Source organism: Sander lucioperca, chromosome 3 (genome assembly GCF_008315115.2).
Source record: "Sander lucioperca isolate FBNREF2018 chromosome 3, SLUC_FBN_1.2, whole genome shotgun sequence".
In the NCBI taxonomy this organism is placed as follows: Eukaryota; Metazoa; Chordata; class Actinopteri; order Perciformes; family Percidae; genus Sander; species Sander lucioperca.
This window is the reverse complement of record NC_050175.1, coordinates 38,372,790-38,389,079: the sequence shown is the minus strand read 5'-3', so window position 1 is coordinate 38,389,079 and position 16,290 is coordinate 38,372,790. Positions and strand designations below refer to the sequence as shown.

At 44.8% G+C, this 16,290-nt stretch overlaps 1 protein-coding gene and 1 long non-coding RNA gene across 2 annotated transcripts in view; both read left to right on the top strand.

The window, feature by feature from the left end:
* Window positions 1-16,290, top strand: part of LOC116067198 (SH3 and multiple ankyrin repeat domains protein 2) — a 306,129-nt gene that overhangs the window by 23,390 nt on the left and 266,449 nt on the right. The window lies entirely within an intron of this gene.
* On the top strand, window positions 2,210-7,650 carry LOC118494747. Its single transcript, XR_004896919.1, has 3 exons — window positions 2,210-2,294; window positions 5,147-5,151; window positions 7,638-7,650. It is a non-coding gene; the product is annotated as an uncharacterized LOC118494747 (long non-coding RNA).

Sequence of the window (16,290 nt, the reverse complement as noted above, 5' to 3'; positions counted from 1 at the left end):
ACTTTTTGTCATGGTAAATTCTCTTGAAAATCAAATGTTTTTGTGCGCACACACACACATGCCGGCGCTGCCCAGCACTTCTTTGTGTTTTTGCGTTTACATTTGACGCAGATTTTCTTAAAACAGTGCTTGTGTGGACAGGATTTCTTTTGAGAGCACAGATGACAAACCCTGTTTATGAAAACACTGTGTACATGTGGACTCGGATTTGCAAAGAAACTCCTGCACACTGTCTAACTTTCAAAAATAAATGTAATAGTTTGCATAGTGTCGGTACCAGACCATCATCAGGCCCATTATAATTGTTCGAACAGGGGTTTTTCCCACTGAAGAGAGACGGACTGAGTTTAGTACCTATGAGAACATTCTAGATATGATGAAATTGGTGAAGCACTTGTACATGCTACTAAAGAACAAGTCTGTTCAAGTGGTCCTCACATGAGGCCCAATGTTTAATTTCATGTTTGATGAAAACAATGAAAACATGTCGGAGAAGGTTGCAAAGCGCTTCTGCTGAAGCCCTCCAGGAAGCCGTATGAGTGCTGAATATTATGCGTAGATAAAGCAATTGACTTGCCCACTCCAAACACAGAAATGGTAATAAGTAATGTATGATTGTTATATCTGCCTTTCTGCGATTTTAGGAATTGAACCAGAAGGTTTTTTGGCAGACACGGAGTTTCTGAATGGTAGAAATGTTGATGTTTGGGGTTGTTTTGTGAGGCAGAAATAAGAATCTCACCTCATGCGATTGTAATAAATATGAATTTACTCAGCCTTTTGGTTGCAGCACCATGTTTTCACGGTCTTTACGCCACATTATCCAACCACTCAGGGACCTCGTGATTGTCGCTGTGGGTGTGTGTGTGTGTTTGTGCCTGCAGGTTTGTGTGTGTGTGCAGTATAGTGTTTATTCTTTCTGTTCATCTCGCAGCCTTTACATCCATGTCATTTCTCTCATGCACTTCCATTGATTGTCCCCCCACCGCTCTGCCTGGCAGTGATTGGACACTTTTCTCCACTTGTCTGGTCCCCCCACTGTTCTCAGCAGCAGCGGAAAGACACACTAACTAATTTTTCTGAGCCGCTGCCAACTTCATCCTCAATTTGTCAGCATTTGGATTTATAGTTTATAGTTTTTTTATAGCTGTTATCTCATAATGTTGCCATGGGATGTGCGATAACGGAGCGTTCTTATTGTAGCAGTTTGTGAATATGAAGATGAGTTTTTCTTTTTCTTTTTTAAATTGGACTCATTTAGTTTGGACCCAGATGGCTGCTAAAATGAGGGACGTGAGCATGCAAAGTCTGTTAGGCAGATGACAATATGACCGCTTAGAGATAAAAATTGAACACGGAACAAACACTGAAGGTCTGAGAGTGTGTGTCGGTGGGGTTTTTCATTAAACAAATGAGAGCCAAGTGAGCACATTTGGCAAAGGAAAACTGAGGAGGAGGGCAGGAATTCCAAGGAGAGCAGAGAATAAGTCAAACAGAGAGAAACCGGGCCTACTGGTTCTACCCATAGACTGTAATAATGGACGTAGCAACAGTGACGTCACCCATTGGTTTATGGCGAGCTGTTTTGTAGCCAGCAGTTTGCATTCATGGCCATCGCCATCTTGGTATTTTGGAGCCAGAAATGACCATATTCAGGCTGTTCTCATAGTAAGTAAGTAAGTAAAATGTATTTGTATAGCACACAGATAAAAATTGCCAAGTGCTTCACAATAAAATGTAATACAATACAACAAATTAAAATACAAGAAAATTTAAATACAAATAGAAAACATAAACAACCGTAAAAAACCCTCAACTAACTAAAAGCCTGCTTGAATAGCAGAGTCTTCAATTGCTTTTTAAAAGATTCGACAGAATTCACGCAGAGAGGGAGGCAAGACATTCCACAGCCTAGGAGCCCTGCTTGGAATGATCGATCCTCTAGTTTTAAAATGAGTGTGGGGGACCACTAATAGCCTCTGACCTAATACCCTCAGACTACGGGTGGGAGTATGAAGCCGTATCAAGTCAGAACCATTTGTACGCATAGCTACTACGAAAAGTAAAGCACTGTAATTCGTATGTATTCCATGTATTTATTGCTGTCAGCACCACATTGACTGCTGCTGTATGAGAGCGCTGTGGGCTGCGTAGGGAGGAGGTCGGGGGGGGGGGCCTTAAAACAAAAGACTTTCACCCAGGAACATGCTATTTATGTTTTTTTTATAATTGTTATTATTGACTGGTGCTGAGAGAGTGCCAAGGCACATTGTATTTCATTGCTGTGGTACTTCGTACTAATATGCATATGACAATAAACTTGAACTGAACTGAACTGAAAAGCGTGTTAGTTCCCCGGGAGTGTTTTAATCCAAACCATGCTCTTTTTCCTAAAGGTGACTAGTGGTTTTGGTGCCTAAACGTAACTGTCGTCGCCGCGTGACGCTCACTTTTTGTCGGCTTAACTCAACTGCCACGGGCCCTGAAAGGACCGACATCTGGCGGCGGCTCGCGGGGCCTCGTAGCTGGCTCACAGTCACCTTTTAGTTGGCAAAACTCAACTAGCAATGGCCCCTGAAATGACCGCACCTCATGGTCACCGGTATCCGGCTGAAAGTAACATTTTGTCGGCTAAATTTAAGTGTAAAGACCGTCAATGAGAATGCGTTGCCGTGTTTGGACACAATGGCGGAGCTGGGGGAGGATGACGCGGCTACAGCTAGTGTTGTTTATGGCTGCAATGGCGCTGCGCTAAGCTAAACGCTAAAGAGGGAACGATTTTCAACACTTTTGAAGCGAGTCATCCAGTGGAGATTTCCAAGAACCTTAAAGGATGGTAATGGTTGTTCCACATTATTTTCAACTGAATTCCCTACAACTATTTAAAGGTGTCGCCAAATTAACCAGGACTGAAATCGAATTAAAAAGCTGCTCTTACTTAGAAATATTTCATCAAAAGTGCAACTATTAACTTACATGACACCGTTAGTTACTTATGAACACACAACACCCAAAATCCTGCTTTAACAAGGAATACAGTGCAGAAATGTAACTATGACTCATCTGGTAGAGAACACAACAAACCAACAACGAACCACTGGCCTACAGGCCTACAGTTTCCTCTCGCTCAATGTGGGAACCATCCTGCTCATTGATCTTTTCCCAGAGTTAAGCCAACCACACACACACACACACACACACACACACACACACACACACACACTCTAACAAACACACACGCACACACACACACACACACACACACACACACACACACACACACACAGTACAACACACACACACACACACAAACGTACAACACACATACACACACACGTACAGCACACACACACACATACACACACACTCTAACAAACACACACGCACACACACACACACACACACACACACACACACACAGTACAACACACACACACAAACGTACAACACACATACACACACACACACACACACGTACAGCACACACACACACACACACACACACACACACACACACACACACACACACACACACACACACACACACACACACACACTGGCAGGACCATATAGAACATGAATTATTAATATAGCCTACATGTGGTAAAAGTGGGTCACACTGATGTACATCCCCCCCATTGGTATTAAAACATCTCGCCAAAGGACTGCAGTTCGAAAAGAGCCAGTCGGCTAACGCTGGCACATTTTCAGAAATGTTGATGAATGTGCGTTTTCCTTATGAATAAATGAATGACATAAAGTGTATTCACTGCTAAGTGTACGCTTCCTTCAACAGCACAGTGACGGTCAGTCGGCACAGATTATAAGACAATAATAAACTGTATGTAGGAATGCACCATTTTGAATCTACAATTTCTGGTTCAAGGTATATTTATTATCCCCGGAGGGCAATTTGGTTTACAGCCAGCAGTCATACATAAACAACAGATACAAGCAATACATAAACTAAATACTAAATTACGTCATTTTTTTAAGAAAGTCATTCAAAAATGTAGTAATGACGATTATGAACAGGAAAGACAGGAGAGACCTATACAGTAAATACAGTTCTAAAAATGGTTATGAACTAGTTAAAAACCATAGTTTTTCAGACACAGACTGAACAATAACACACTGCTGCAGTGACGGACTGGGTTCAAAAAATGGCCCTGGCATTTGCAACACAACGGAACTATTGTTGTCAGTAACCTAGCTTGGAAATTAGTAACTCTGCCTTCTGATTGAATCTTTCCACACACCTCGCCACAGTACAATCTTGACTATTTGTGGCTGCATGCATAAAATAACTTATCAAAATAACCAAAAACAAATTACCAGTAGTGGTCCTTCTGGCATTTGCCCAAATTCTAGATGGCCAGTCCGTCACTGATCAAAGCCACCAGACTCCTTTTGACAAAAACAGTTATTTTACCTCCCAGAACACAGGAGTCACTGCTCTACCGCTGCCTCCATCGCTTAGTTAGTTTGTTAGTTTTGTACGTTAAAACAGGAAGCCATTTGTGTTTCCCTCCCTCGCACACAGGACAAGTGCCTTCAGGGCTGTCTGCCAGAACGATTTAGTTTAACCCATACCACTATCTTTTCCTAAACTAAACTAAATAGTTTTGTTGTCTAAACCTAAGTGATTTCTGGCAGAAAGCCCAGAAGGTAAACGTCTCCTGTGTGTCCCTCCCTGCTGCAGAAAGTTGCCTTCAGATACAGTATTAGGGGACCACTAAGGTCTATATAAAAGAGACTTCAGATACAGTATTAGGGGACCACTAAGGTCTATATAAAAGAGACTTCAGATACAGTATTAGGGGACCACTAAGGTCTATATAAAAGAGACTTCAGATACAGTATTAGGGGACCACTAAGGTCTATATAAAAGCATCCAAAGAGCACCATGTCATGGGACCTTTAAAGTATTTCACTTCTTCAGTACTTTAGTGCTTCTTTCTGTAACTATACTCCCTCAGTGGAAGTTAAAGTTTTACAATAAAAGGTAAATCTTACCGTCTGTCTGTCGGTGCGTCTCTTCTCACTGACAACTCAACAGGAACAAACTGGTTTACCTGGTCTGTCTCAGGTGATGTAATGTAAGGTGTGGAGCTTTGTCAGGCAGCTGATAAGTTTTATCTTAAAGGGACAGTTCAGATGTTTTTTCAGTGTGGATGTTTGAGCTACTTCTCCATAGTCAGAAGCTGTGTTTCATTAGTGTTTCAACATGCCCTCCTTCACTTCCCCTCAGCCCTTGGTATGACGTAACAGCATACGTCACACTGTGGCCACTTGGAGAGCAGAGGGAAAGTGGGCGGGGGATTGAAATGGAACGCACCCCTTGTTCACTTTCAGCCCAAACTATAAGGATCGACTGCCAGTTGTAGGCTTATATCGCTACTGCTGCCTCATAAATTGCAGGTTTCCGTGCAAAATATGCGGGGCTTGCATGATTTCATAATCCCCGCATTTTCGTTGCAAAAAAGTCACATATATCTTAGCAGAAAGTTGAAAAATGTTGCGTTTACTTCACACAAGAGCAGCCATTTTCCCCTGTTGCCATGGGAACGTTATGAAGTGACATAATTACGCGACGTGAACATCATCGAAAAGCTGCAAACCCCGCGATGAAGCCACGATGAAACCACAGTTTTTGGAAGTTCCCGCAATTTTTGCAAGTTCCCGCAATTTTTGTGCATAAAATTGCATAAATATCCCGCATATTCCATTGCATTTTTTAAGAAAACATGCCGCATAATTTTTGCCCGCAACAATCACAAAAAAACTATATTTTTCTGGAAGGACTGCCCAGTAGGTCGTCGTGTTCCTTTTAAGTAACATTTTCAATGCAGGACTTTTACTTGTAGCAGAGTATTTGTACAGTGTGGTATTAGTACTTTTACAAATTTAAAGATCGGAATACACCACTGATCAGCAGTCATTGTGGTCCATACAGCGAAAAATACGTTGAATGCTTACGAATTCCAGTGCGTTACTTTTCTTAGCTGTATGTATGCATGGTTCATGAGAACAGCCTGATCTGTGGTGTAGGCAGACCTTACTCCACAGCGCTATGGAGACAGAGTTGGCAATGCAAGACTTTGGTTAATCAGACCCTGCAAGAGCTGAGAGTGCTGAAAGTGTCCAGATAATGAGCGGAGGGTCCTTAAAGAAGCCCATTAGCCCTAATAAGCTGCAGTTTCTAGCAACCAAGGGGAGAGGCTGGAGGTGCTTATACAGTACTCGGCACACACACATCTTTCCTCTCGCCATCCATTTTCACTCCTAGCTCCTACTCATTTGTATAGAACAAACACACGTAAATGCACACACAAGTACACACTCTCTTGGGACGATGGCGGCTCCCGTTTGATCTCTCAGCCAGAAGGACTCATTACTCCACCGCTGCTCTTATTATTCAAGCTAATGTGAGGAGAGGAGAGGGTCTTTTTGTGCCTTTTTTGGACCATTTCATTGAAGAAACACAATCACAATAATCAAAGCAAGTCAAGGAAAGAAAATGTAATAATAATACAGAAACAACAGCAAAACCTGTAAGACAAATGAAGAGGGAAGGAGAGAAGGGACAAAACAAATTCTTAACCACATCTCAGTCAGTCCACCTCAGAGCTTCTCCTCTGATTTCAGATCAATTCATGTTTAATTTAAGTGCATCCTTTTCCCTGCATGTTTTTAATGTCACTGACAGCTGACATCCACACATGTAACTGATTACTTTTGGATTTTTTAGATCCGTACAATAACAAGCATACTGCAATATGTGTAGCAGAATTTCCCCTGAATCCTCCAGGGATCCGTACCGTACGGAAAAATACAGATATTTGGTTTGTTGTGATATATCTCTGGCATGTTGCGTTCATGGTTTTTGTTTTGCCCTCTACTGCAAATCAAATTTTCCCCTCGTGGACAATAAAGGTCTGAACAGAAGGGCCTTTCTTCCAAACCAAGGCTGGCATTTGCTTACCAAAAAGCACTTTCAGCTGAAAAAACTCTTTGGGGTGGATAAATCTGAAAACTGGGAGCTTTTGGAAAACAATGATGTTTCCCTCCTCAGATACCATGAATTCAAAGCATGCCCGAGCCTGAACCAGAATGCATTTGTGTATGGCGCACCCACACTATTTTCTGTCAAAAATCGGCTGTTGCTGCGAGCTCAATAATGGAGTTCATTAAATAAAGTCATACAGGTATACTATTCATCATGCAAGGCTAGAGTTCAATCTAAAATTAAAACTCAACGCAACTTTTTTCTTTTTTTTTAGAGCGAGAGGTGTGCAATTTGAGTGATGCGGCTTTGTGTGGAGAAGCGGAGGGAACAGACATTGTTTTCACATGTAAATATTATAAGATACAACACAAACTAAACCAGTTCTCATGAATTGTCTTTAGATTGATTTAAACAAATACCTTTAAAAGATGTAGTAGTTTACACACACCGTCCTTCTGCCCCAGATACTCGCTAGAGCACCAAATGTGGATTAATCCGCAGTATTAATATTTATAGTATCAAATCATAACAAGAGTTATCTCGAGACACTTTACAGATAGAGTAGGTCTAGACCACACTCTGTAGTTTACGAAGCCCCAACTATTACAGTGGTTGCCTCAAGAGCAAGCATTAGCAGTAGCTATTGCGACAGTGGCGAGGAAAAACTCCCTTTTTTGTTAGGAAGAAACCTCGGACAGACCCAGACTCTTGGTAGGCGGTGTCTGACGGCACCGGTTGGGGGTGTGATGAATGGTGGCAATAATAGTCACGATAAAGATAGTGGAACAGTGACCACAGTGGTAGTCGTAGTAGTTCATGTCATAGTAGGGCACAGCAGGGCGTTATGGGGTGTAGTGTGGCACAGCAGCCTGTGGTTAGATGCAGCAGGACGCAGTCGGACACTGCGGGGAATCGCAGAGCGTAGCAGGGTGTAGTAAGTCCATAGCGACAGCTGCACCCAGGACCCCGGTGTAGGTGCCACCCAATTCCAAGGCGATATTCTGGGTGAAGAAGAAGCATAGGGACTCCGGGGAGAAAACTCCCCAGAGCTAGGTTAGTAACAGGCATTTCTGGGACTAAGATGCACACAAAAGGAGACAAGTGAAAAGAGAGAAGAGGGAGCAGCTCATTGTGTCCTTGTGGGAACTTCCCCAGCAGCATTCTGGAGTTATAATAGCATAACTAAGAGAGGCAGGCTAAGTAACATTTGTTTCATTGATCTCCATTTTTTTTTTTGCAAAATGAACCAAAACACTGACAACAAGGAAGATCTTGGGCAGATAATGAGAATAAATATGAAACAACATTTAAATCACACCCTCTACACTTATCAGGTTTGAATTGAAACCAAACTCAAATTACTATGCTTGTTAACAAGCTATTTTGTCAATGTAGATCTACAAAAGAAAACCATAAAGTGCTTCTTTGGAAGGATAGGAAAAACAAGACTCAGTGGAAATGACTCTTCCAGACCATAAAGAATTCATACACAGTTACTGATTAGTTTGTAATACTGATTGTTTATAGCCTGGATGCCAGCCGAACTTAGCCCCACCCACAACATTCGAGGTCGGGGTATGACCATGTCAGGCTAGATTGTTTACAGTATGACAGACAGATTGGAGATGACACTTTTGGATGAATGTGGTAATCATGGAGACGACAACATGTTTTTCCTCAAGTGTTTCAATCGTAGTGGCAAAGAAAAAGATCATTTTCTATTCAAATGTTGCTCCAAATCTGTGACAGTCTTGAGGCAGAAATGTGGAACTTTGTCTAACGCACAATAGTCAATCATTTCATCCAATATGAGCGATTGGCTGATCCCCCCACCCCCCAATGAAACAAATTATAAATGTTATCAGTGATTCCTCTGCAGATGTAATTTCTGTTTTCATTGGCAGTACATGCACTCTTTTCGTCTCTCAACGCCTTCTGCCGCATCCTCGAATATAACTGGGACGGCCGGTTAACAGATTTGCAGGCAGCTTTTCTACGCACCAAACAGCCATAGAGATGAGGCTTGATGATTGCTTTCATTTAAGGGACTGCTTTCCTTTCTGCCATTTAAGTCACAGAATAGATTGTGCCTCTTCTCCCATCAAGAAGGAGACGAAAAGCAATTTCACACGGAAAAGTAGACGGGAGCGGGAAAAAGGGACTGGGAGGGAACAACAGAAGACACTGAGTTTATTAGGTGATGCCCTGCTAATACAGCACACAAATAAAGCACATTTTCTTCTGTTTCACCCAATCGCTGCTCTGGAATTGATAAGACAAACAACACTGCAGACCTCCACTTGGAGAAGCCTTTAGGGTTGCAGAGGGATGAGCTGTGACATTTGTGTAATGGAGACCAAGTGTGGGTTTTGTGACCAATGCCATTGTGGAGTGCGATCCGAGACGCAGATGTGTGTCTTATCTGCGGTGAGATGTGGCCGAATGGAGGCTCTGAGGAGCGCTCAAGCTCACACACAAGAGAAGAAAGGTTTTTATCACTTTGATCGTTATTGAAGCCTCTTTTTTCATCTGTTTGCTGTGCGCCTCAGCATCGTTAAAGGGGAGGGGGAAGACGCCAGAGTGGGCTATTGTCTGTGGCTCGAGGTGCCAATAACAATTATTGTGTATGTGTTATGACTGCTTTTCACAGAAAGGTTAAAGAAGAGCTTCATGATTGCAGGGACAATGGCTCAAGAATCTCATTAAGTTGCAGTCTCCAAAGCCAGGAAGCAGTATGTTGTCAGTAAACATCCTACTGAAGCCACATCCACACTAAGCCGGCTGAAGTAGAAATAATTCCCCTCGCTTTTGATCCTCCATCTACAATAAGCCAGCAGTTACCCAAAATAGAGTTTTTTTTTTTTAAAAAATGCCTAATTCCAAACCACGTTAGGTTTTTCCATCTAGTGTCGTATCCAAAGTGCTTTCACGCCTCATTTCTCAGATGTTTTGGTTCCCATCCCTATCCTTGAGAAGTTTACCCTGGAAATCCAGAGTTCTCATGAGAGCACAATTTGAATTTGCTCAGTGAGTCACTCTGACATTGAGTAATGATGCTCATTAACTATGCCCTTGTAGCCGTGCTGCACCAATCACATCGGTGTATCTGATATAGGCGGGCCAGAGGCGAGCTAAACAGATGACGCTTAGCTCCCCTGGTATTTAAGCGTAGGGGGCTCTGGATACATCACCACGTGTATTGTTGTGATTGGTCATATAGTGTTATCCAATTGCGTGCAGTGAGATTTTCAAATGCATGCTTGGTGCTGCCACTCAAGTTGGGCAATTTCCATTACTCAATGCCAGACCCTTAATCTTTCTGATTTGGGTCTGGATTTCCAGGCTACGAGAAATTCTTAGTTGACACTCATACGATTTTGTCGACTAATCACTTAAACTAGCTGATTCAATCCACAGATCTGTAAAAATGACTGGTTAACAATGGTCAGCTATTGGTCAGAAATAATAATCTAAATCAGCATCCCTAGTTCAAACTCCACCTCCGGTGTAAAGTAGGCTTGGTTGTCAGAATGTCTAATTGGGAAGGTACAAAAAATGTAGGAGGCAAACCCCCTTCAACAATTCTGATGTTGGTAAGAGGCTTTCAGAAGCTGGTTGGATGACTGGACAAGCACTTTGTTTGAAGCCTACTGAGACCTTAACTTTACTGTATGGAGGTGATTGTATGGAGAGTGTTGCTGAATAAGGACATGTTTTCAGCTTTCTGTCAGTGGACAAATAAAATGCTTCGAAATGTAAGCGCGGCAGTTACATTCATGTTGTTCAATTCAGTCTGAAGGTTGTTGAATCAATAATCAACAACATGAAATTAGATGCAAATGTGTGTTTCTGTTCATTTCAAATAAGTAGGACTGGGTATCGTTCAAAACCTTTTTATACCGATAACAACCCCTTCAGTTCGATACCAGTCCCTAAACGGTACTTTTTTTCGATACCAATTTTATTAAACAAAAAGAAATTACAACATTACACATTCGGGCACAAATCTTTATTTTTTATTATTTATTTTTCAGCTCCTACTATGTGAGCTCTCTGTGTAACTAGCTGTTCCTCTACGACGTGTAACGTCACAAACATTATTAGATCTTGGTAGAAGCATGCTGCGTGCTTATTGGCTCACTAACGCTGATGAGATTTACTCCTTAGGTATTGAAATTGGGTATTGAATGACGAGGCATTTTTCAATACTCGATACTTCAGAGGCAATTCGGTCGGTGCCTAAAAGGTATTGAATTCGGTACCCAGCCCTACAAATAAGTAGTCCTGCTGACACAGACGTGGAGAGAGAGTAGCTTCAGGTAATGCGTTTGTTGGCACAGGGGTTTTCTGCAGTGGCACACTTGGCTTGGTAGGCAGTCTGTTGTCTGGCAAATTTTTAAACAACATTTCACACCTTTCTACAGCAAAACAAGTTCACCTGAATAACGAACACTCTGCTTTGATAAATTGTCTTTGGAAAAACTAGGTGTTATTAGTTGACTTTCTTGAAGTGATGGCCGGCTATGATGTGTGTAACATAAAAATACTAGTCTCCTGGAACCATCACCTTATCGTGGTGGAGAGGTTTGTGTGTCCCTATGAACCGGAGGGCTGTGTTGTCTGGAGCTTTGTGCTCCTGGTAGGGTCTCCCAAGGCAAAGTGGTCTCAGGGGAGGGGCCAGACAAAGAATGGTTCAAAAACCCTATGAAAAAACGAGGTAGAGATGGAGTGACCCTGCCCGGAGGAAGCCCGGGGCCCCCGTCTGGAGCCAGGCCCAGATGGAGGGCCCGTCAGCGAGCGCCTGGTGGCCGGGTTTGCCACGGAGCCCGGCCGGGCACAGCCCGAAAAAGCTACGTGGCACCTCTCTCTCCAACCCATGGGCCCACCACCTGTGGGAGGAACCGCTGGGGTCGGGTGCGCTGCCACATGGGTGGCAGTGAAGGTCAGGGGCCTCGACGGACCAGACCCGGGCAGCAGACGCTGGCTCTGGGGACGTGGAACGTCACCTCTCTGTGGGGGAAGGAGCCGGAACTGGTGCGGGAGGTGGAGCGCTACCAGTTGGATCTGGTGGGGCTTACCTCTACGCACAGTCTCGGTTCTGGAACCATACTCCTGGATAGGGGTTGGACTCTTTTCTTCTCCGGAGTTGCCCAGGGTGTGAGGTGCCGGGCGGGTGTGGGGATACTCACAAGCCCCCGGCTGAGCGCCGCTACGTTGGAGTTTACCCCGGTGGACGAGAGGGTCGCCTCCCTACGCCTGCGGGTTGTGGGGGGGGAAAACTCTGACTGTTGTTTGTGCGTATGCACCAAACAAGAGCTCGGAGTATTCGGCCTTCTTGGAGACCTTGAATGGAGTCCTGTATGGGGCTCCAGTAGGGGACTCCATAGTTCTGCTGGGGGACTTCAACGCGCACGTGGGAAATGATGGAGACACATGGAGAGGCGTGATTGGGAGGAACGGCCTTCCTGATCTAAACCAGAGTGGTTGTTTGTTGTTGGACTTCTGTGCTAGTCATGGATTGTCTATAACGAACACCATGTTCGAACATAGGGATGCTCATAAGTGTACTTGGTACCAGAGCACCCTAGGCCAAAGGTCAGTGATCGATTTTATAATCGTTTCATCTGATCTGAGGCCGTATGTTTTGGACACTCGGGTGAAGAGAGGGGCAGAGCTGTCAACTGATCACCATCTGGTGGTGAGTTGGGTCAGAGGGTGTGGGAAGACTCTGGACAGACCTGGTAAGCCCAAACGGGTAGTGCGGGTAAATTGGGAATGTCTGGAGGAGGCCCCTGTCCGACAGACTTTCAACTCACACCTCCGGCGGTGCTTTTCGTGCATCCCTGTGGAGGCTGGGGGCATTGAACCCGAGTGGACAATGTTCAAAGTTTCCATTGCTGAAGCTGCGACGGGGAGCTGTGGTCTTAGGGTCTTAGGTGCCTTAAGGGGCAGTAACCCACGAACACTGTGGTGGACACCGGTGGTCAGGGAAGCCGTCCGACTGAAGAAGGAGTCTTTCCGGGATATGTTATCCCAGAGGACTCCGGAGGCAGTTGCAAGGTACCGAAGGGCCCGAAGGGCTGCAGCCTCTGCCGTGAAAGAGGCAAAGCAGCGGGTGTGGGAAAAGTTCGGAGAAGACATGGAGAAGGACTTTCGGTCGGCACCAAGGTGCTTCTGGAAAACCGTTCGCCACCTCAGGAGGGGGAAGCGGGGAACCATCCAAGCTGTGTACAGTAAGGATGGGACGCTGTTGACCTCAACTGAGGAGGTAATAGGGCGGTGGAAGGAGCACTTTGAGGAACTCCTAAATCCGACTAATACGCCCTCTATGGTTGAGGCAGAGCTGGAGGATGATGGGGGATTGTCGTCAATTTCCCTGGTGGAAGTTACTGAGGTAGTTAAACAACTCCACAGTGGCAAAGCCCCAGGGATTGATGAGATCCGTCCAAAAATGCTTAAAGCTCTGGGTGTGGAGGGGTTGTCTTGGTTGACACGCCTCTTCAACATTGCGTGGAAGTCGGGGACAGTGCCTAAGGAGTGGCAGACCGGGGTGGTGGTTCCCCTTTTCAAAAAGGGGGACCAGAGGGTGTGTGCCAATTACAGGGGTATCACACTTCTCAGCCTCCCCGGTAAAGTCTACTCCAAGGTGCTGGAAAGGAGGGTTCGGTCGATAGTCGAACCTCAGGTTGAAGAGGAACAATGCGGATTCCGTCCTGGTCGTGGAACAACGGACCAGATCTTTAATCTCGCAAGGATCCTGGAGGGAGCCTGGGAGTATGCCCAACCGGTCTACATGTGCTTTGTGGATCTGGAGAAGGCGTATGACCGGGTCCCCTGGGAGATACTGTAGGAGGTGCTGCGGGAGTATGGGGTGAGGGGGTCCCTTCTCAGGGCCATCCAATCTCTGTACGACCAAAGCGAGAGCTGTGTCTGGGTTCTCGGCAGTAAGTCGGACTCGTTTCAGGTGAGAGTTGGCCTCCGCCAGGGCTGCGCTTTGTCACCAATCCTGTTTGTAGTATTTATGGACAGGATATCGAGGCGTAGTCGGGGTGGAGAGGGGTTGCAGTTTGGTGAGCTAGGGATCTCATCGCTGCTTTTTGCGGATGATGTGGTCCTGATGGCATTGTCGGCCTGTGACCTTCAGCACTCACTGGATCGGTTCGCAGCTGAGGGTGAAGCGGCTGGGATGAGGATCAGCACCTCTAAATCGGAGGCCATGGTTCCCAGCAGGAAACCGATGGAGTGCCTTCTCCAGGTAGGGAATGAGTCTTTACCCCAAGTGAAGGAGTTCAAGTACCTTGGGGTATCGTTCACGAGTGAGGGGACAATGGAGCGGGAGATTGGTCGGAGAATCGGCGCAGCGGGTGCGGTATTACACTCAATTTATCGCACCGTTGTGACGAAAAGAGAACTATCTACCGGTCAGTTTTCGTTCCTACCCTCACCTATGGTCATGAAGGCTGGGTCATGACCGAAAGAACGAGATCCAGGGTACAAGCGGCCGAAATGGGTTTCCTCAGGAGGGTGGCTGGCGTCTCCCTTAGAGATTGGGTGAGAAGCTCAGTCATCCGTGAGGAGCTCGGAGTAGAGCCGCTGCTCCTTCGCGTCGAAAGGAGCCAGTTGAGGTGGTTCGGGCATCTGGTAAGGATGCCCCCTGGGCGCCTCCCTAGGGAGGTGTTCCAGGCACGTCTAGCTGGGAGGAGGCCTCGGGGAAGACCCAGGACTAGGTGGAGGGATTATATCTCCAACCTGGCCTGGGAACGCCTCGGGATCCCCCAGTCGGAGCTGGTTAATGTGGCTCGGGAAAGGGAAGTTTGGGGTCCCCTGCTGGAGCTGCTACCCCCGCGACCCGTTACCGGATAAGCGGAAGAAGATGGATGGATGGATAGTCAGTAGTCAGTAGAGTATTTTTTGCTGTAGTTTGACGTAGAGATTAAAAGACTTGAGTGAATCATCACCTGCGCTAACATTTCTTTCAGACACTTAAAAGTAGTGAACTGCAGTGGGGTTTTTGTGTTGTTTTTTTATACCAAAAAACGAGTTCTTAAATGTTTTAAAAGTTCGATTGGTCGACTAATGAGAAGGTGCGCTGAGTAAAATTGAGGGGTAGTGGCAGCTTAAACAACTAGCAACTAGGGGTGCATGATGACAGTATCGACTCAAACGTTGTGCAATATTATATTGAAAATGTTGCAATAAGTATGCAATATTTTGTTTTTTGTGGAGCGCTGCGCAGAGCCCACTTGAAACGCTATAATGCTCATCATTTCATAGGCCAATTACCGTGCCACGTGCACATGTTAGTGCACGTCAGCGCACGGGTCCACTACGTGACAAACCCTATGGAGCGTACCACATGTGTGCATATTTCAACAGCGTGACAGTGTAAGTGAAGAAATAGATAGAGACGACAAAACGGAACGAAAAGTTCTCTTTATTTATATATTTTATACTGTCCAACAAGTAGAACATGTCCTGTTCTGTAGACATGGTCCTTATTTATTTATTTTATACTGTCCAACCAGTAGAACATGTCCTGTTCTCTTTATATATATATTTTATACTGTCCAACCAATAGAACATGTCCTGTTCTGTAGACATGGTCCTTATATATGTATTCATGTTGGACCAGTTGAAATAAACCTTGTGTTGTAAGAAAACTTGTTTAATTTGTTATGAATCTATTTTGATGTGTTTTCCCATAACTTTTGTAATTTTAGATATGTTTAAAAATATCAAAATTAATATCGATTTCGCAATATCATATTTTCTCAATATCGTGCAACCCTACTAGCAACTGCCGCTCGGTGTCGTGGAGCTCGTAGCCAGCCACTGTAGCCTGCGTTACGTGACCAGCTAACGGTTTTCTAGTTTTGTACGATATCATATACGTTTTGGTGTGCATACATTTTCGTACGATATCATTTGGACCCGTTCATGAGAATACGTTGCCCCTTTATAGACATGCAAATGGTTTACAGATTTTTAGGCATTCGATTATCAAATTGTTGGTAACATTAGTGCAAATAGCTGCTGTAAATGCATGACTAGCCCTAGTCTATATCCTTGACCTTCCACTGCCGGGATTGCCCCGTTGCTTCCGGAAATTCCGCCGGATGTCCTTATTTTTGACCGGATTTCTGTTACCTTCCTCTTTCTTTGTGTTGGCGTTCTAAACTCCGGTGGATTTCTGAGGACTATGGTTAACTGCTCCTCAGATCTCTGCAGGGTAAATCCAGACAGCTAGCTAGACTATCTGTCCAATCTGAGTTTTCTGATTT